The sequence below is a fragment of the Triticum urartu genome, chromosome 1, assembly GCF_003073215.2.
Source record: "Triticum urartu cultivar G1812 chromosome 1, Tu2.1, whole genome shotgun sequence".
Taxonomy (NCBI): Eukaryota; Viridiplantae; Streptophyta; class Magnoliopsida; order Poales; family Poaceae; genus Triticum; species Triticum urartu.
In genome coordinates this window covers 437915675-437939131 of record NC_053022.1, presented here as the reverse complement: position 1 = coordinate 437939131, position 23457 = coordinate 437915675, and positions in this window count along the sequence as shown.

The following is a 23457-nucleotide window of genomic DNA, read 5'->3' as shown; positions in this document are numbered from 1 at the left end:
TCGGGTCGGTGGAGCCAACCGACTCCAGGTCCGCAGCGGGCTCGCTGGAGACATGGAGCTGGCCGAGAAGGTTGGCGAGGTGGTCGGTGCCCGCATTGGAGGCGAGCTCGTCGTAGATGAGAGTTTCGTCGAGGAGATCGGCGAGGCTGCTCGCCGCGCAGATGCTGGTGACGCCTTGCAGCGCGTCGTGGCAAGCGCCATCGGGCGTGCCGGGCTGGCTACGCTCGCTGGGGAGGGAGAGGGTTCCCGTCCAGAACAGGTCTCCGGACGACGGTGCACTTGGCCCCACGGTGGGCGCCAAATGTCGGGTGGTAGGTGTGACATATGCCAACGGGTGGCTTATCATTGTGGGAGCCAGTAAGACATTGCCGGTGCCTGGAAACGGGATAAGGCGAAGACATGCACGCCGGCGAATCTTACCCAGCTTCGGGGCTCTCCGTGGAGATAACACCCCTACTGCTGCTCTGCGGGGTCTCCGCATGATCACTAGATGAACAAGTAGCTACACAATGCTCCTCGAGCTGTTTTGGTGGGAGGAGGAAGAAGGGCACGGCTAGCCTGCTTCTTCTCCTTGCGGGGTGTCTAGAACTAGCAGGGGGTCGAACCCTTTGCATGGGTGCCCCGGGGGGTTTATATAGGCCTACCCCCGGGGGTACAATGGTAATCCGACTGGGCGCGGGGCCCAGCCGTCTGTGACTGCACTCGCTGGCTTCTGCGCCGGCTGCTGGGGCCCGCCGACTGGTGGGTCCCGCCGGCTGCCGGCCCCTTGGTCGACAGGCAGGTCCCACTGTCCAGGGCCTGGTCGGCGGCTGGTTACTGTGGCTTCATCTTGGTGACGTAGGCTTCGTCATGGTAGGCGTGGCTACAGTGCCGCCGCTTGTCTGGCGATCGATGTAGCCTCACCGTGTCTTGTCTCCTTAATAGGGCGTCTCCTTCGGGGGAGGCGGCTAGCCGACTGCGGGGAGCCGGCTCCGTCTCGAGCCGACTGGTTGGAGGCGTGGCCGCCTTCGGGCGTCTCTCTGCCCGAAGGGGCCCACCGTCCGTGGGCCACGCTGGCGGCCCGTCGTGGGTGACACCAAGGTCAACATGGCAACAGTGCCGCGCCGGACGGGTCATGCCTACCCCGTACGGCGCACTGTGCCAGGCGTGCTCCGGGATTCGGGGGTGGCAGGCTTCACTGTAGCCACGCCCCGTCGCACCGCCGTTAGGTGGGTGCAAAATTTGTGGGTACGGTCTTGACCGCTTTATGGGAGCCGGCTTCTTGGAGTCGGCCTTCTCATGGCCGGCTTCTCGAAGTCGGCCCTCCCATGGCTTTCTTCATGAGGGCTAAAGTCGGACCGCCTTCCGGAAGCCGGCCTGGGTGGCAGCCAGCAAGGGGAAGGCGGCTCCATGTCTTGGATTCTTGAGAGCCGGACGGGCTCGTAATTTTTTCAGAAGGGCCAGGGGAAGCCGGCTAGGCTATCCATGGCTATTTACTCCGACATTGACCAATTAAAAATCTATCCTTTTCCCAATTTTAGTCTTTGGCAGATTTTAGCTATCTTAGCACAAATCAAGCAATCTTAACTCAATTCAAGCAAGCATGCAAAGAGTCTATGAGCAACGGAAAGTAAAGCATGCAACTTGCAAGAATGTAAAGGGAAGGGTTTGGAGAATTCAAACACAATTGGAGACACGGATGTTTTTGTCATGGTTCCGATAGGTGGTGCTATCGTACATCCACGTTGATGGAGACTTCAACCCACGAAGGGTAACGGTTGCGCGAGTCCACGGAGGGCTCCACCCACGAAGGGTCCACGAAGAAGCAACCTTGTCTATCCCATCATGGCCATCGCCCACGAAGGACTTGCCTGACTAGCAGTAGATCTTCATGAAGTAGGCGATCTCCTTGCCCTTACAAACTCCTTGGTTCAACTCCACAATCTTGTCGGAGGATCCCAAGTGACACCTAGCCAATCTAGGAGACACCACTCTCCAAGAAGTAACAAATGGTGTGTTGATGATGAACTCCTTGCTCTTATGCTTCAAATGATAGTCTCCCCAACACTCAACTCTCTCTCACAGGATGTGGGTTTTGTGGAAAGAATATTTGAGTGGAAAGCAACTTGGGAAGGCTAGAGATCAAGATTCATATGGTGGGAATGGAATATCTTGGCCTCAACACATGAGTAGGTGGTTCTCTCTCAGAAAATGTGTATTGGAAGTGTAGGTATGTTCTGATGGCTCTCTCCACGAATGAAGAGTGGGTGGAGGGGTATATATAGCCTCCACACAAAAACTAACCGTTACACACAATTTACCAATCTCGGTGAGACCAAATTGAGAAACTTGGTCGGACTGATTTAGCAAACCTAGTGACCGTTAGGATTTTTGACGGGACTGTGATGCAACTCGGCAGGACCGATATGGTTAGGGTTAGGGCATAACGTAATCTTGGTGTGACCGATTACACAAACTCAGTGGGACCGATTTTTGTAATAAGCTAACCAGAGAGTTGGTCAGGTAAACTCGATGGGACCGATTTGCTCATTTCGGTGGGACCGAAATGTTACAAAAGGGAAACAGAGAGTTTACATTGCAATCTCGGTGGGACGGATCGCTCATCTCGGTAGGACCGAAACGTTACGAAGGGAAACAGAGAGATTACAACCCCATCTCGGTGTGACCGAGATCCCTATCGGTGAGACCGATTTGCCTAGGGTTTGTGGCAGTGGCTATGACATCTGAACTCGGTGGTGCCGGATAGAAAGAATCGGTGGGGCCGAGTTTGACTTTTGGTTTAGGTCATATGTGGATGTGGGAAGGTAGTTGAGGGTTTTGGAGCATATCACTAAGCACTACTCCCTCCGTTCCAAAATAGATGACTCAACTTTGTAGTCAAGTTAGTACAAAGTTGGGTCATCTATTTTGGAACGGAGGGAGTATGAAGCAAGAACCTCATCAAGCAACACCTCATCCCTCCTTGATAGTATTGGATTTTCCTATAGACTCAATGTGATCTTGGATCACTAAAATATAAAATGTAGAGTCTTGAGCTTTGAGCTTGAGCCAATCTTTTTGTCCTTAGTATTTTGAGGGGTCCACTTTCCTCGTCCATGCCATGCCATTCATTGAGCTTTTCCTGAAATGTTAATCTTGGAATAATGTTAGCTCAATGAGCTATATGTTGTTAGGAATTACCAAAACCACCCAGGGATAGTTGCACTTTCACTCACGAAGACCAAGGGCATTTTGAGGAAGCCCATCATTGGAATATACAAGCCAAGTTCTATAATGAAAAATTCCCACTAGTATATGAAAGTGAAAAGATAAGAGACTCTCTATCATGAAGATCATGGTGCTACTTTGAAGCACAAGTGTGGAAAAAGGATAGTAACATTGCCCCTTCTCTCTTTTTCTCTTTTTTTTTATTTGGGCCTTTTTTCTCTTTTTATGGCCTCTTTTTTCGTCTGGAATCTCATCCCGAATTGTGGGGGAATCATAGTCTCCATCATCCTTTCCTCACATGGGACAATGCTCTAATAATGAAAATCATCACACTTTTATTTACTTACAACTCAAGAATTACAACTCGATACTTAGAACAAAATATGACTCTATGTGAATGCCTCCGGCGGTGTACCGGGATGTGCAATGAATCAAGAGTGACATGTATGAAATAATTATGAAGGTGGCTTTGCCACAAATACGATGTCAACTTCATGATCATGCAAAGCAATATGACAATGATGGAGTGTGTCATAATAAACGGAACAGTGGAAAGTTGTGTGGCAATATATCTCAGAATGGCTATGGAAATGCCATAATAGGTAGGTATGGTGGCTGTTTTGAGGAAGATATAAGGAGGCTTATGTGTGATAGAGCGTATCATATCATGGGGTTTGGATGCACCGGCGAAGTTTTCACCAACTCTCGAGGTGAGAAAGGACAATGCACAATACCGGAGAGGCTAGCAATGATGGAAGGGTGAGAGTGCGTATAATCCATGGACTCAACATTAGTCATAAAGAACTCACATACTTATTGCAAAAATCAACAAGTCATCAAAACCAAGCACTACGTGCATGCTCCTAGGGGGATAGATTGGTAGGAAAAGACCATCGCTCGTCCCGGACCACCACATGATTCAAATTTGTCACACAACGTTTACCATACGTGCATGCTACGAGACTTGCAAACTTCAACACAAGTATTTATCAATTCCACAATTACACAACTAGCATGACTCTAATATTACCATCTTTATATCTCAAAACAACTATCAAGTATCAAACTTCTCATAGTATTTAATGCACTCTATATGAAAGTTTTTATTATACCCATCCTGGATGCCTATCATATTAGGACTAATTTTATAGCCAAAGAAAATTACCATGCTATTCTAAAAGACTCTCAAAATAATATAAGTGAAGCATGAGAGATCAATAATTTCTATAAAATAAAACAACCACTGTGCTCTAAAAAGGTATAAGTGAAGCACTAGAGCAAAATTATCTAGCTCAAAAGATATAAGTGAAGCACATAGAGTATTCTAATAAATTCTGATTCATGTGTGTCTCTCAAAAAGGTGTGTACAGCAAGGATGATTGTGGTAAACTAAAAAGCAAAGACTCAAATAATACAAGACGCTCCAAGCGAAACACATATCATGTGGTGAATAAAAATATAGCCTCAAGTAAAGGTACCGATAGACGAAGACGAAAGAGGGGATGCCTTCCGGGGCATCCCCAAGCTTAGGCTTTTGGTTTGTCCTTGAATTTTACCTTGGGGTGCCTTGGGCATCCCCAAGCTTAGGCTCTTGCCACTCCTTATTCCAAAATCCATCAAATCTTTACCCCAAAACTTGAAAACTTCACAACACAAAACTCAACAAAAAATCTCATGAGCTCCGTTAGTATAAGAAAACAAACCTCCGCTTTAAGGTACTGTAATGAACTCATTCTTTATTTATATTGGTGTTAAACCTACTGTATTTCAACTTATCTACGGTTCATACCCCCCGATACTAGCCATAGATTCATCAAAATAAGCAAACAACACACAAAAAACAGAATCTGTCAAAAACAGAACAGTCTGTAGTAATCTGTAGGTTTCGAATACTTGTGTAACTCCAAAAATCCTGAAAACTTAGGACGCCCTAAATAATTTGTATGTTGATCTACTGCAGTTGGAATTGGTATTTTATCGCTTTCTGGTAAAAATGAAAATTATTCTCATGAGCGCATACTTTCTGTTTTTTTCAGCAAGATCAAATAACAATCATTCAAGAAGATCCTAAAGGCTTTACTTGGCACAAACACTAATTAAAACATAAAAAACACAATCATAATAGAGGATAGATGATTTATCTATTACTAAACAGGAACAAAAAGCAAGGAACAAAAATAAAATTGGGTTGCCTCCCAACAAGCGCTATCGTTTAACGCCCCTAGTTAGGCATAAAAACAAGAATAGATCTAGGTATTGTCATCTTTGGTATGCAATCCATATGTGGCTCTCATAATAGATTCATAAGGTAATTTAATTTTTAATTCTAGTAAAGTGTTCCATGTCTTTCTTAACGGAAATTGGAATCTAATATTTCCTTCTTTCATGTCAATAATTGCACCAATCGTTCTAAGGAAAGGTCTACCAAGAATAATAGGACATGCAGGATTGCAATCTATATCAACAACGATGAAATCTACGGGCACATAATTCCTATTTGCAAAAATAAGGACATCATTAATTCTTCACATAGGTTTCTTAATGGTGGAATCCGCAAGGTGCAAATTTAAAGAACAGTCATCAAATTCACGGAAACCTAACACATCGCACAAAGTTTTTGGTATCGTGGAAACACTAGCACCCAAATCACATAAAGCATAGTATTCATGATCTTTAATCTTAATTTTAATAGTAGGTTCCCACTCATCATAAAGTTTTCTAGGGATAGAAACTTCTAATTCAAGTTTTTCTTCATAAGATTGCATTAAAGCATCAACGATATGTTTAGTAAAAGCTTTGTTTTGATCATAAGCATGAGGAGAATTTGACACGGATTGCAACAAGGAAATACAATCTATCAAAGAGCAATTATCATAATTAAATTCCTTGAAATCCAAAATAGTGGGTTCATTGCCATGTAAAGTTTTGACCTCTTCAATCCCACTTTTACCAATTTTTGCATCAAGATCTAAAAACTCCGAATCATTGGGACGCCTTTTAACTAAAGTTGACTCATCTCCAGTCCCATCTTTATCAAGATTCATATTAGAAAACAAAGATTTAATAGGAGACACATAATCACTTTTAGATCTTCATCATTATTATTATGAAAACTAGAAGAACACGCTTTCACAAAGATATCTTTTTAGCACGCATCGTAGCGGCTATTTCTTTGCACTCATCAATGGAAATTCTCATGGCTTTGAGAGACTCATTGATATCATGCTTAGGTGGAATAGATCTAAGTTTCAAAGAATCAACATCAAGAGAAATTCTATCCACGTTCCTAGCCAACTCATCAATCTTAAGCAATTTTTATTCAAGCAAAGCATTGAAATTCTTTAACACTAGTCTCAAAATCAGAGGGCATCTTATTAAAATTTCCATAAGAGTTGTTGTAGGAATTACCATAATTATTAGAGGAATTACTAGGGAACGACCTAGAATTAAAGGTTCCTCTATACGCGTTATTACCAAAGTTGTTCCTACCAACAAAATTCACATCCAAGGATTTATTATTATTCTCAATCAAAGTGGACAAAGGCATATCATTAGGATCAGAAGAAACACTCTTATTAGCAAACAATTTCATAAGTTCATCCATCTTTCCACTCAAAACATTAATCTCTTCAATAGCATGAACTTTTTTACTAGTGGATCTTTCGGTGTGCCATTGAGAATAATTAACCATAATATTATCTAGGAGTTTAGTAGCTTCTCCTAAAGTTATTTCCATAAAAATGCCTCCCGCGGCCGAATCTAAAAGATTTCTAGAAGAAAAATTCAACCCAGCATATTTTTCTGTATAATCATCCATAAATTCAAACCATGTGTAGGGCAATTATGTATCATTAATTTCATCCTCTCCCAAGCTTGTGCAACATGCTCATGATCAAGTTTCTTAAAATTCATAATATCGTTTCTAAGAGAGATGATCTTAGCGGGAGGAAAATACTGAGAGATAAAAGCATCTTTGCACTTATTCCATGAATCAATACTATTTTTAGGCAAAGAAGAGAACCAAGTTTTAGCACGATCTCTAAGCGAAAACGGAAATAGCTTCAATTTAACAATATCATTATCCACATCTTTCTTATTTTGCATATCACACAAATCAACGAAGTTGTTTAGATGTGTAGTGGCATCTTCACTAGGAAGGCCAGAAAATTGATCTTTCATAACAAGATTCAACAAAGCGGTATTGATTTCACAAGATTCAGCATCGGTAGTAGGAGCAACCGGAGTGCTAATAAAATCATTATTGTTGGTATTGGAAAAGTCACATAATTTAGTATTGTCTTGAGCCATTGTGACAAACAATCAATCCAACACACAAGCACAGAAGAAGCAAGCAAAAAAAGAATGAAAAAAGGGCGAATAAAACGACAAAGGTGAAGTGGGGGAGGAAAACGAGAGGCAAATGGAAAATAATGTAATGTGAGGGATAAGAGTTTTTGATGGGTACTTGGTATGTCTCGACTTGAGTGTAGATCTCCCCGGCAACAGCGCCAGAAATCCTTCTTGCTACCTCTTGAGCATGCGTTGGTTTTCCCTTGAAGAGGAAAGGGTGATGCAGCAAAGTAGCGTAAGTATTTCCCTCAGTTTTTGAGAACCAAGGTATCAATCTAGTAGGAGACTACACATAAATCGCCTAGTACCTGCACAAACAATCAAGAACCTTGCAACCAATGCGATAAAGGGGTTGTCAATCCCTTCACGGCCACTTGCAAAAGTGAGATCTGATAAAGATAATAAGATAAATATTTTTGGTATTTTTGTTGTATAGATTGAAAAGTAAAGATTGCAAAATAAATAGTAAACTAGAATTACAGATCGAAAACTTATATGATGTAAAGTAAACCCGGGGGCCATAGGTTTCACTAGTGTCTTCTCTCAAGATAGCATATATTAAGGTGGGTGAACAAATTACTGCCGAGCAATTGATAGAAAAGTGCATAGTTATGAGAATATCTAGGCATGATCATGAACATAGGCATCACGTCCGTGTCAAGTAGACCGAAACGATTCTGCATCTACTACTATTACTCCACACAATGACCGCTATCCAGCATGCATCAAGAGTATTAAGTTCATAAGAACAGAGTAACGCATTAGGCAAGATGACATGATGTAGAGGGATAAAATCAAGCAATATGATATAAACCCCATCTTTTTATCTCGATGGCAACAATACAATACGTGTCGGTTCCCTTTTTGTCACTGGGATCGAGCACCGCAAGATTGAACCCAAAGCTAAGCATTTCTCCCATTGCAAGAAAGATCAATCTAGTAGGCCAAACCAAACTGATAATTCGAAGAGACTTGCAAAGATATCAAATCATGCATATAAGAATTCAGAGAAGAATCAAATATTGTTCATAGATAATCTTGATCGTAAACCGACAATTCATCGGATCTCGGCAAACACACCGCAAAAAGTATTACATCAAATAGATCTCCAAGAACATCAAGGAGAACTTTGTATTGAGAACCAAAGAGAGAGAAGAAGCCATCTAGCTAATAACTATGGACCCGAAGGTCTGTGCTAAACTACTCACACATCATCGGAGAGGCTATGGAGTTGATGTAGAAGCCCTCCATGATCGAATCCCCCTTCGGCAGATCGTCGGAAAAGGCCCCAAGATGGGATCTCATGGGTACAGAAGGTTGCGGCGGTGGAAAGTGGTTTCGTGGCTCCCCTAGATGTTTTCAGGGTATAAGAGTATATATAGGCGAAAGAAGTAGGTCGGTGGAGATCTGTGGGGCCCACGAGGGTAGGGGGCACGCCTACCCCCTGGGTACGCCTCCCTACCTCGTGGCCGCCTCGTTTCTTCCTTGACCTCCACTCCAAGTCTCCTGGATTGCGTTTGTTCCAAAAAAGATCCTTGCAAAGGTTTCGTTCCATTTGGGTTCCGTTTGATATTCCTTTTCTGCGAAACACTGAAATAGGCAAAAAAACAACAATTCGCACTGGGCCTTCGGTTAATAGGTTAGACCCAAAAATAATATAGAAGTGCATAATAAAGCCCATTAAACATCCAAAACAGATAATATAATAGCATGGAACAAACAAAAATTATAGATACGTTGGAGACATATCAGTAAGCACTAGGATTTTATCACTTCTCATGACATTCGATTGAAGACAATAACGCTAGAACGATATGTAGCCAACCATGCAAACACTAGATTTGTTGCATTCTTCCTGCTGAATGCGAGGTTACTATTGTCCATCAGGCTTAAGTTTATCAGCGGCATGGTTTTGACGGATGGGTATGTCGAAGAGCAAAAAAAGGAGTTTCAAGTGGGCAAAAGAGCTCCAGAACGTGTCGGGCTTCTATTTACAACATATTGTGGTCATACTCTAGTAAATTTTACGACCCAGGATGTTCATTCTATGGACCTAACCGGTCCATTTGACTGTGACTGCCGAAAACAGTGCTGGAGTTAGATGTTGTTTCCCTTTTCAACCTGGGTTTTGTCTAAACCTGATGAACAATTAACCCTCGTGCTTTTGTACAATTTTTAAGCTGGAGTTAGATGTTCTTGCCCTTTTCAACTCGGTTGTGTCTGTCATATTTTCTTTGAAACAAGGCAAATGGCTTGCCATTCGTTTAATTTAGAGTGAAATATTGTAACAAATCCCAACCAAGGGAAATAACATCACTCTCGCCGGTTGCTTGGGCTCACTGTGCATTATAGAAGCCAAGTGATTAGCCCCCACCAGCACCCACAAACTTATTCCGAACTAGCACACCAAATGAGCTGTAAATTTTCATAGGAAAGGCTGCATGACCGTGACATATTTGGATTCTGACATTTGGGACCCACGAGGAAATAGCCTATCCAAGGTGGTGTCGACTTACTAGCTAGTCAACAAACAATTCTGCCTACCGGCCATTAGATTGACATCCAACACCAGTCGTGTATCTTCTATCTCTTGTCTTCTTCCTCCAGCCGCCCAAACCAAACCACCCCGTCGGCTCCGCCTGCTCCCGCCTCCGCCGCCCTACCATCCCCTCCAACGTTGGCCAGTCCCTTCTTCTATTCCCACACACGTCATTTTATTCTCCGGTGACGTCAGCCCCAACATGCACCCGCACCCGAACCAGTCAACCCTAGTACTCCCCTCCGCCTGCGACTGGACTAGCGCATCTTCCACGGCTCTTGTTCGTTCCGTCTGAGGCCTCGCTGTCGTCCTCGGCCTTGGTTCGCTCGCCGTGTGCGGTGCGCCGCCTTCTTGCGTTGTCAATGTCGTCAACAACCGAGAGGAACAAGGATATGACTGTACATGGAGAGGATGACAATAGGGACCCACCAGCGTCATGGCAGTACGCAAGCAAGTGCCTCGTTATTATAAGCCCCAAAAATGGTTCCTCCTAATGGTTGGACATCTGGGGCTCATGCCATTGTCAACGTAGTCAATAAACGAGAGAATTGCACAACAAGCGGCTGACACCAGGGACCCAACAGGTCGCGCAGTTGTTATTTACTTTTTTGAGGAACGAGCAGTTGTTATTTATACTAGTTTTAGTGACGGATCAGGGTAACAACGGGGCTGTGCGGGGGCTGTGGCCCGTCTAGCCAGGGTTTTATTTATGTTTACCACATCATGAGCCCAGTTGTGTTTTTTCTTGCTGAAAATGGCTAGCCCAGTTCTATTTTTAAAAATAAATACCCAAATGAGGCCTACTTGTTTTATCAGCCCTGCTAGGCTGCAAATCTTTCAAGACGAGGAGAGTTTCATTCGGTTTGCCCAGAAATGGGTTGTACATTTTTAAAACACATCAAACCGGGAATTAGTTTCAATTTTTTTTCATTACAAGATTTTAAATTCCATTGATTTTATGCGTGGACAATTATTTGGATTTTATATTAATGTAAATTATTTTTCAAAATAGTTTGAATGTGACTCGATATTTTGAGAAACAGTTAACCGCACTGAAATATGCAGATTTCGTATAATTTTTAACCGTGGCCACAATATGGGGTGTAATGCTAACAAAAAGAAGATGAGCTCCCAAAAAATTCTTAAGAATTGGCAAATGGGCTGTAAATCATTAGAAATAATGACAGATGGGTTGTATGTTGTTTTCCATAGATTTGAGGCTGACTTATGCGCCTACTACAGGTTGACGTGTATGCTTTCCTTAAAAATAAGGTTGACACACACGCAACACCGTGTCAACTTAGTCAACACATTAGAGCAGTGTCTGTTGGATGTCCATCCAACGGATGTCATGCTTCTTCAATCTCTGCTCTTCCTGCTCCAGCCGCTCAAACAAGCGCTGAGCCTGCTCCCTCCTCCCGCGGCCGGCTATCCTGCCGCGCAGGCCTCACCGCCCCATCATTCTTCCATCGCTGGCCTAGCCATCCCTCTACTAACCCACACCTGTTGTTATTCTCCGGCGACAACAGACGAACCAGTAAACCCTTGCACTCCCCTCCGCGTGGGAAACAACTGCCGAGTCTTCCCTGGCTCCGTGTCATTCCCTTCCTAGGCCTCGTCGTCGTCCACCACCCTGGTGCTCTTGGCGCGGCATGGTCAACGTGGTCAACGAACGACATGCATCAGAAGTGGACTGTACGTGGAGAGGCTGGCAACTGGGTCCACGGCTGCACGAAAGGAAATGCCTCCTTATTACGCGCAAAATAATGATTCCTCCACCTGACAGCTGGGACCCACCGGAAGGGCCTCTGTATTTCGTGAAAAAGACGTTCCCCCGCTGACAGGTCAGACCCACCAGCTATATCTTCGCACGCAAGGAAGTGCCTCGTTATTACACACACAAAAAATGAATACTCCCCCTGCTAGCTGGGACGCACCATAGTGGGAGGCTGACTTGTGGGCCTACTAAGATGACGGGGACGGAGGGTTTTGTCAACTTAGACAATATGAACGATTCTAGCTCCAGTGATCGTACGATATCCCTCCAACGGCCGTAGTGCTTCTTCAACCTCTGGTCTTCTTGCTCCAGCCGCCCAAACAAGCATCAGTCGTGCCGCCTGCTCCTGCCTCCCGTGTCCGGCTGTGCTACCATCGCTGGCCATGCCATCCCTCTATACTCACCCACACCCCCTGGTATTCTCCGGCGACGGCAACCTCACACCATAGCCGAACCAGTGAACCCTCGTACTCCTCTCTGCATGGGCATCAACTGCCGCGTCTTTCCCGGCTCCACGCCGTCCCCTTCCTAGGCCTCGCCGTCATCCACCGCCTTGGTGCTCTCGGCGCAGCGTGGTCAATGTGGTCAACGAACGACTTCCATTGGAAGAGTACTGTACAGGAGAGGCTGACAGCTGAGTCTGCGGCCGCAGCAAGGAAGTGCCTCCTTATTACGCGCAAAATAATTATTCCTCCACCTGACAGCAGGGACCCACCAGACGGGCCATCATATTTTGCAAAAAAAAAACGTTTCCCCCCTGACTGCTGGGACCCACCAACTACATCTTCGCACACAAGGAAGTGTGTCCATATTACAGGCAGAAAAAAATGATTCGCCTCGCTGACTGCTGGGACCCACCCTCTACATCTTCGCACGCAAGGAAGTGCCTGACAGTCGGGACCCACCTGGTCCAAGCGTACATAGTGTTTGTCATTCTGGCCGCGAACGTGTACGTACATACTGGTCGATCGGTCTCTTTGCAAGTATGAACCGTGGCCGAGTAAGTAGCGGCATGTGTGTCGTTGTAGAGCACCCGACATAGCAGTTCACACAGTCCCGTCTAAGTCCTGTACACGTACATACAGCCACAGGGAAAAGAATACGGCCACAAACGTACATACGGGCGGGGTCTCGAGCGCGTACTCGCGGACGGCCAGGCTTGTGTACATGGAGAGGCAACGGACATGAGCAACATCGTCTTGTTCATCGAGCATCGAACCGACTGGGTCAGAACGGAGAAACAGCCTCGTGTTCATCGGGAGGCAACGGAATGTGTGATGTTCATCGGGAGCCAACTGGCTTGGACAGAACAGCCGATGGAAATGAGGCCTAGCATACCGCAGAACGGAGGAAACGGCCTTGTGTTCGACCGGCCATGGTCGAAACGGGATCCTGTTCATCGGGAGGGGTCTGGCGTACCGCAAAATGGAGGAAACAGACCTCCTACGGTCGAAACGGGGTCCTGTTGATTGGGAGGGGTGTGGCGTAACGCAAAACGGAGGAAACGGACTTGTGTTGGAACGGGAGTCCACGGGATATTGTTCATCTCCACCGTCGACTGCCTCCACGGGCTACTGTTCATCCACCGTCGACCTCCTCCAGCCTCCACCTGCAACTATTCATCCACGGGCTCCTGTTCATCCAGCCTCCACCGCGCGCTCCTCCACCGACTACTGTTCAACCAGCCCTCTCCACGGGGTCCTGTCCAACCACCCCTCCACAGGCTACTGTTCATCCAGCCCTCCACCGGCTATTGTTCAACCAGCCCTCCACGGGGTCCTGTTCATCCAGCCCTCCACGGGGTCCTGTTCATCCACCCCTCCATGGGGTCCTGTTTATCCACCGGCTCGATCGATCGGGGTACTGTTCATCCAGCGGCAATGGCCTCTACTACCACGGGGTCCTGTTCATCCAACCCCCCACTAGGAATTGTTCATCCAAACCCCCCAACAATGCTCACTATTCATCCAAAGGCAGCATCGATCGGCTTCAGTTAGCAGCAGTAGCGAAGGAATCACTCAGGTTCAGTTAATAGAAAGGGATCGATCGATCGCTCGGGTTCAGTAATGCATAGCCTACAGTGCAATCGCTCGGGTTCAGTTAGAGCTCAACGCCTCGCTCGGGTTCAGTTAGAGCGCAATGCCTTGCACACGCGCGTGTACGTACGAGAGAAACACGCATCGCTCGGCCCCTGACCACCCACCGTAATCAGGAACTCCCTGATATTTTCCTCGCCCTCGCTTCTACCATAGTTTTTCCGTCAAGGACAACCCAAAGAATTTCATGCAACTGCGTCTTCGGCCCGCCTAGGATGAAAAGCCCATTTTCCGTCATGACTTTTTGTCATAGAAGTAGGACCCCACCACATCTATGATGATACCGGGTTTTGTCACAATTATCGTCATAGAAGTGTCATAAGTATGACAGAATTTTTTTCCGTTCGGCCCAAAATGTCATGGATGTGTATTTTTTTTGTAGTGACGTTCGATGACGATATGTATTATGACTGTCAGGACCCCGATTCTAAGTCACATCGATCTAGCATGTAACACATCATATCACTTTGCGGCCTCACGCACGGTATTCCCATGGGTGCCACCTTACCTGGCCTGGGACCGTTTGCGCCTTTTGGCTCACGTATATGATAGTGTCGCTAGCATCCATATGACAGGGAACCTGGGCCGACATGATTAGTCGTGAACCCAAAGTGGCACTGACTTACGGGGACAGGAATACATGAACCAGCATCGAACGTGTTGGTCATCAGCGTGTGAATTCAGGTTGTAGCAACTGGGCTAACAGGACTCCGGGAACCCGGGCTGTAGCAGGCTAGCAAGACTCCGAAAGTCACCACGTGACTTTTCCCCGAAGGGACAGACACAGGAACGAAGTGGATCACATGTCGGCCAGTCTAAGTGTTCCGGAGCAGTAGTGCTGGGCTAGCAGGACTCCGGTAAACCAGGCTATAGAAGACTATCATGGCTTAGTGGAAGCACTAGACTACATTTCCCCATAAGAGAGGCTACCAAGGATAGACAACTAGGTTGTCGGATCCCACACATACCAAGCATTCCAATCATACACACAATATGCTCGATATGTGTAAATACAACATGGCATCACAACAAAACTCTATGACTCAAAGTATTTATTCAATAGGCTCCAAGGAGCGAGATATTACAAACATGGGTCTCATGACCCAACATACAGAGCATACAAGCAACAAACACATGCGGAAGCTGAACTTGTCTGAGTACAGACAACTAAAAATGAAGAAGGCTGAGGAGCCTGACTATCTACAAGACCCTCCCAAGGGTACAAGATCGTAGCTGAGGTAACGAGCTAAACATCGAAGTCCAAGCGGAACTACTAGTGAGACTGAAGTCTATCTGCAAAAACATAAATTAAGCAAACGTGAGTACAGATGTACCCAGCAAGACTTACATCAGAACTAACTACATATGCATCGGTATCATCAAAGGGGTGGTGGAGTTTAACTGCAGCAAGCCAGCTTTGACTCGGTGGCTATCCTGAACTACGACTGCAAATAACTCTTTGAGGTGGCGCACACGAGTCCACATATTCACCATATCAATACACCACTATGGATCCACTCCCGTCTCCCTACGAGAACGCCATCCATAGCACTCACGCTTATCTTGCGCATTTTAGAGTATCCACTTTCACTTGTCTATGAACTATGCAAGGGGTCCAAGTTTCCATATCTGAGGAATCCAGCTATTCAAATAGATAATGATAACCCTGCAGGGGTGTACTTCTTCACACACGCTCTCGCCACTTACCACCATGTACACGTCGTGTATCTCGACAACCTTCAAGCGGAAGCCTGGTGAGGGAGTCGGCCACGACCTGACTAACCACACAAGTCTCTAGTCCAGGTTTACTGCCTATTCGGGTTCCATCCGCAAGGAGATCCGGACGGGGTGTCGCTCACGGCCCCAAACGATGTGAGCAGGGTTCCCAAGCCCACCATCCGGGTGCCACTTGGTACATCGTGCCACTGTGCCTAGTCTGTCCCAGGCCCACCTGTACCGAGTGCCACTTGGTAGACTACTAACACTACCTACAAACACCAGAAACTAGTTGCAACTCCTGGACAGAGATCAGGTTGATTAATAAGTCGAGAGAGCTTGGAGCGCCCGGAGCCCAATGTGTGGTCGTAACTGTTCATGGATCACAAACACAGAACTCAGTTCCTAAGGACGGCTGCAATGAGACAACCCACCATGTACTCCTACATGGCCTCTCACCGCTACCTTTACCAAATCGTGTTCACACACTTAGCTCTCAACAGTAGGACATGTTCACCACATTCCAATTCATCCTCGATGAATCAGACCTGACTCAACTCTAAGTAGTAGCAGGCATGACAAACAAACATGAATGAGTAGGCACATCAGGGCTCAAACAACTCCTATGCATGCTAGTGGGTTTCATCTACTTACTGTGGCAATGGCAGGTCATGCAGAGGAAAGGGGTTCAGCTACCGCAGCATGTAACAGTTGAAACGTTGTTGTCCTAATGCAGTAAAAGAGAGCAGGAGCGAGAGAGTGGGATTGTATCGGAATGAACAAGGGGGTTTTGCTTGCCTGGCACTTCTGAAGATAGTAGTTCTTCATCGGTGTCATCAAACTCATCGTCGAAACGTATGTCTACCAAGGGGGAACAAATACCGGCAACAGAGAGGAAACACAATCAATGCAATGCACAATATGATGCATGATCATGACATGGCAATATGCTGTTATTTGGGCTAATGCAACAGGAAGTCATTTTGGTTGAAGTGGAATTCAAAGCTAGATCAAATTCCAACTCCAAATCTATTATCAAATTTGTCCTAATCATATTTCATCCTAAACAGTGAGGTTAACTTGCTCAAACATGCATGAAAACATTACAGATGGATAGATTGGATTTTTCTGATCATTTTTCATATGTAATTTATTTCATTTGGAGCTACAGATTAATTTCTATAATTTTTCAAAGTTTGCAACATTTTCTGAAATTTCCAAATCATTTTTGAATTAGAAATATTCTAGAAAATGCTTACTGCGTCAGCTCTAGGTCATGCTGACGTCAGCTGGTCAACGGGGCCAGTCTAAGTCAAACTTGACGTGCGGGGTCCACACGTCAGTGATATAACTAACTAACTATGTTAGTTAGTGCTGAGTTAAATACTAACCTAACTTAATTAGGGCATGGGCCCACATGTCAGTGATACAGAGTTTAGTTAGCGAGGTGATTAACCTCTAACAGTGGTAATTAGCACTAACTAAAACCTAAACTAACTATGGTCAGAGGCCGGCCCCACATGTCATCGACACAGGGGGGGGACCCAGTCGTGGTCAAAGTGGGTCAAACCCACCGGCGTTCTGCCACCGGCGAGGCCTGATGCGGCAGCGGGCTTCGGATTTGGTCCTCCGTCGACCAAATCGACGGCGGAGAAGCTCTACGTGCAGCTAGGCATGCACCGCATCCAAAGGTGCTAGTGGCTGGACGTGGGGAGGATGGAAACAACGTCGGCGACGACCTTGGCGGCTGCCGGAGCTCGGGTGAGCTCGGGGTCGTCGCTATGACGGTCGTGGTGGCTCGTGCGGGGCACCTATGTGCACTACGCAACGCGGGGAGGAATTTGGGCATGATGGCCGGACCATTAGATGGCCGGAGACACGTCGGCGGCGAGCACAGGCGGCGGCGCGTGCGGGCGAGCTTGAAGCGGCGCGTACGGTGCACGAGAGCGAGAACGAGGAGGGGAGAAGGGTCAGTGGCTCACTGTGAGTGCAGGGGAGCGAATGGCGAGCTCGGGGAGGGACTGGTGACGACGGGAGGTCGCCGGCGATCTCGGTCGTCCGTGGTTGAAAACGACGACGGCGCAGTCGAAGTAGGGCGTCCCCGGTTGCGTGGCTTGACGATGACGAAGCAAGGGACGGGACGGAGCACTAGGACACATCAGCGAGGCGAGGGGAGCACGGTGGCTGCGGCTACGGTGAACGACAGCGTCGGCTGCACTCGGTGAGGTGGGGATCAGTGAGGGAGAGAGCAGGGGGAGAGTGAGAGAGGTCGGGCGGATTGGGACGACACCGGGGCGTTCACCCACGCATCCAGAGGCTCGGCGGCAAGCAGGAGGTGGCCGAGCGTGTGGCTGCGCGCGTCGGGCACGCACCCTCGCCTACTAGCGCGAGGAGGAAGGCGACAGGGAGCCCGGGTGGGCTGGGCCAGCGAGCTGGGCCGCTAGGTGAGTAGGCCCAGGTTGGCTTTTCTCTCTCTCTCTCTATTCTGTTTTTGTTTTTCTATTTTTTGCAGTTTGTTTGCGATTAACACCAAATCAACTTTAAACTTCATGAAAATAAATGTGATAGCTAAGTGGACTTATCCAAATCCACACAAGAATTTTTAGAATTATTGAACATATATTTATTATATAATAGATATATATACAATTCAAATAGTTATTGAATTAATTTCAAATGCCCAAAATAAATATTTCTGAGACTCCAAAAATATTGGTTTGAATTTTACCTCTTGCCAATATTTTTACAGAATAACAGGAACATTTCCTTGGACTCATTTGAAAAGATTTTTAATGTTGATTATTTCTGAAGTGATTTCTGAGGATTTTAACTAACCTCAATTCAACTTTCAGAATTTAGACATGATGCATGGATGCTCTCTTATGCAACTATTGCAAACAATTCTAGGGCTGTGACAACTAGTTATGTGATTTGATGTACCGAAGGTTGTTCGGAGTCTCGGATGAGATCATGGACATGACGAGGAGTCTCAAAATGGTCGAGACATAGAGATTCATATATTGGAAGGTTACATTCGGACACCGAAATGGTCCGGGTCGTTTCGGATAAGTTTCGGAGTGCCGGGGGTTACCGGAACCCCCTCCGGGAAGTTATTGGGCCTTATGGGCCTAGTGGTGGAAGAGAGGAGGCAGGCCAAGAGGCGGCGCGTGCCCCCCTAGCCCAAACCGAGTTGGACTAGGGCTAGGGGGGCCGGCCCCCTTTCCTTCTCTTCTTCCTCTCCTTCCTTCTTCTCCTACTTGGACTGGGAAAGGGGGAAACCTACTCCTACTAGGAGTAGGAATCCCCCCCTTGGGCGCGCCCCTTGAGGCCAGCCCTCCTCCTCCTCCCCTCCTTTATATACGGGGAGGGGGGCACCCCATAGACACACAAGTTGATCTTTAGCCGTGTGCGGTGCCCCCTCCATAGTTTTCCACCTTGGTCATATTGTCGTAGTGCTTAGGCGAAGACCTGCGTCAGTAACTTCACCATCACCATCAACACGCCATCGTGCTGACACAGCTCACCATCAGCCTCAGCTGGATCAAGAGTACGAGGGACGTCACTGAGCTGAATGTGTGCAAATCGCGGAGGTGCCGTGCGTTTGGTACCTGATCGGTTGGATCGTGAAGACGTTCGACTACATCAACCGCATTACTAAATGCTTCCGCTTTCGGTCTACGAGGGTACGTGGACACACTCTCCCCACTCGTTGCTATGCATCTCCAAGATAGATCTTGCGTGATTGTAGGAATTTTTTTTGAAATACTGTGTTCCCCAACAATGGCGTCCGAGCCAGGTCTATGCGTAGATGTTATATGCACGAGTAGAACACAAAGAGTTGTGGGCGATAATAGTCATACTGCTTACCAGCATGTCATACTTTGATTCGGTGGTATTGTTGGATGAAGCGGCCAGGACCGACATTACATGACCGCGTTCATGAGACTGGTTCTACTACCGTGCTTTGCACACAGGTGGTGTTGGGGAACGTAGTAATTTCAAAAATTTACCTACGCACACGCAAGATCATGGTGATGCATAGCAACGAGGGAAGAGTGTGATCTACGTACCCTTGTACATCGACAACGGAAGCGTTAGGTTGATGTAGTCGTACGTCTTCACGACCCGACCGATCAAGCACCGAGACTACGGCACCTCCGAGTTTTAGCACACGTTCAGCTCGATGACGATCCCCGGACTCCGATCCAGCAAAGTGTCGGGGAAGAGTTCCGTCAGCACGATGGCGTGGTGACGATCTTGATGTTCTACTGTCGCAGGGCTTCGCCTAAGCACCACTACAATATTATCGAGGATTATGGTGGAAGGGGGCGCCGCACACGGCTAAGAAAAAGATCACGTGGATCAACTTGTGTTCATGGGGTGCCCCTTGCCTCAGTATATAAAGGATGGAGGAGGAGGAGGCCGGCCAAGGCTAGGTGCGGCCAGGATGTGGAGTCCTACTAGGACTCCAAGTCCTAGTAGGAGTCCACCAAGAGGGGAGGAAGGGAGAAGGAAGTGGAGGAGAAGGAGAGGTGGCCGGCCCCCTTTTCCCTAGTCCAATTCGGACTAGAGGGGAGGGGGGGCACAGCAGCCCCTTGGCCCTTTCTCCTCTTCCCACTAAAGCCCATCAAGGCCCATTGCTTCTCCCGTAACTACCCGGTACTCCGAAAAATACCCGAATCACTCGGAACCTTTCCGATGTCCGAATATAGTCGTACAATATATCAATCTTTACGTCTCGACCATTTCGAGACTCCTCGTCATGTCCCCGATCTCATCCGGGACTCCGAACTCCTTCGGTACATCAAAAACTCATAAACTCATAATATAACTGTCATCGAAATCGTCATGTGACCTATACCCAAAGGGTTTACTAGAGTCGATAATCTAGTTCACATTATTTATGTGATTAACACCCAAAGAGTCCTAAGGTGTGATCATGTTTTGCTTGTGAGATAATTTTAATCAACGGGTCTGTCACATACAGGTCCGTAAGTATTTTGCGAATTCTATGTCTACAATGCTCTGCACGGAGCTACTCTAGCTAATTGCTTCCACTTTCAATATGTATCTAGATCGAGACTTAGAGTCATCCAGATCTGTGTCCAAACTTGCATCTACATAACTTTTTACGACGAACCTTTTGTCACCTCCATAATCGAGAAACATTTCCTTATTCCACTAAGGATAATTTTGACCAATGTCCAGTGATCTACTCTTAGATCATTATTGTACTCCCTTGCTTAACAGAGTGTAGGGTATACAATAGATCTGGTACACAGCATGGCATACTTTATAACCTATGGCTGAGGCATAGGGATGACTTTTCATTCTCTTCTATCTTTCTGCCGTGGTCGGGCTTTGAGTCTTACTCAATTTCATCATGATGCTTAATATGTAAGCAACTTCACCGAGGTCTTTCTTTGAAAAACTCCTTTTAAAAACTCCTTTATGCTTTGCAGAATAGGACCTGAATGTAGCGGATCCGTTGACTAAACCTCTCCCTAGGGCAAACATGATCAACACCAGAATTCCATGGGTGTTCGATTCATCACAATGTACTAGGATTATTGACTCTAGTGCAAGTGGGAGACTGTTGGAAATATGCCCTAGAGGCAATAATAAAAGCATTATTATTATATTTCCTTGTTCATGATAATTGTCTTTATTCATGCTATAATTGTGTTATCCGGAAATCGTAATACATGTGTGAATAACAGACACCAACATGTCCCTAGTAAGCCTCTAGTTGACTAGCTCGTTGATCAACAGATAGCCATGGTTTCCTGACTATGACATTGGATGTCATTGATAACGAGATCACATCATTAGGAGAATGATGTGATGGACAAGACCCAATCCTAAACATAGCAAGATCGTATAGTTCGTTTGCTAAGAGTTTTTCCAATGTCAAAGTATCTTTTCCTTAGACCATGAGATCGTGTAACTCCCGGATACCGTAGGAGTGCTTTGGGTATACCAAACGTCACAACGTAACTGGGTGACTATAAAGGTAGACTACGGGTATCTCCGAAAGTGTCTGTTGGGTTGACATGGATCAAGACTGGGATTTGTCACTCCGTATGACGGAGAGGTATCACTGGGCCCACTCGGTAATGCATCATCATAATGAGCTCAAAGTGACCAAGTGTCTGGTCACGGGATCATGCATTACGGTACGAGTAAAGTGACTTGCCGGTAACGAGATTGAACGAGGTATTGGGATACCGACGATCGAATCTCGGGCAAGTAACATATCGATTGACAAAGGGAATTGCATACGGGGTTGATTGAATCCTCGACATCGTGGTCATCCGATGAGATCATCGTGGAGCATGTGCGAGCCAACATGGGTATCCAGGTCCTGCTGTTGGTTATTGACCGGAGAGTCGTCTCGGTCATGTCTGCTTTTCTCCCGAACCCGTAGGGTCTACACTCTTAAGGTTCGGTGACGCTAGGGTTGTGAAGATATGTATATGCAGTAACCCGAATATTGTTCGGGGTCCCGGATGAGATCCCGGACGTCACGAGGAGTTCCGGAATGGTCCGGAGGTAAAGAATTATATATAGGAAGTGCTGTTTCGGCCATCGGGACAAGTTTCGGGGTCACCGGTATTGTACCGGGACCACCGGAAGGGTCCTGGGGGTCCACCGGGTGGGGCCACCTATCCCGGGGGGCCCATGGGCTGAAGGGGGAGGGAACCCAGCCCATAGTGGGCTGGGGCGCCACCCCCCCAAGGGCCCATGCGGCTAGGGTTGGGGGGGAAACCCTAGAGGGGGCGCCCCTTGCTTGGGGGGCAAGCCCCCCACCCTAGGCCGCCGCCCCCCTAGTAGATCCGTCTACTAGGGCCGGCGCCCCCCCATTGGCACCCCTATATATAGTTGAGGAGAGGGGAGGACTTCATACCTGAGCTTTGGCGCCTCCCTCTCTCCCCGTTACGTCTCTCCCTCGTAGTATAGGCAAAGCCCTGCTACTGTGACGCCCTGCATCCACCACCACGCCGTCGTGCTGCTGGATCTTCATCAACCTCTCCTTCCTCCTTGCTGGATCAAGAAGGAGGAGACGTCTCCCGTCCCGTACGTGTGTTGAACGCGGAGGTGCCGTCCGTTCGGCGCTTGGTCATCGGTGATTTGGATCACGTCGTGTACGACTACATCATCACTGTTCCTTTGAACGCTTCCGCACGCGATCTACAAAGGTATGTAGATGCATCCGATGGCTCGTTGCTAGTTGAACTCCTAGATGGATCTTGGTGAAACGAGTAGGAAATTTTTTGTTTTCTGCAACGTTCCCCAACAGTGGCATCATGAGCTAGGTCTATGCGTAGTTCTTCTTGCGTGAGTAGAACACAATTTGTTGTGGGCGTAGATTTGTCAACTTTCTTGCCGTTACTAGTCTTTTCTTGCTTCAGCGGTATTGTGGGATGAAGCGGCCCGGACCAACCTTACACGTACGCTTACGTGAGACCGGTTCCACCGACTAACATGCACTAGTTGCATAAGGTGGCTGGCGGGTGTCTGTCTCTCCCACTTTAGTTGGAGCGGATTCGATGAACAGGGTCCTTATGAAGGGTAAATAGAAGTTGACAAATCACGTTGTGGCTTTAACGTAGGTAAGAAGACGTTCTTGCTAGAACCCTAATTCAGCCACGTAAAAACTTGCAACAACAATTAGAGGACGTCTAACTTGTTTTTGCAGCAAGTGGTCTGTGATATGATATGGCCAAAGTTGTGATGAATGATGAATGATCTATATGTGATGTATGAGATGT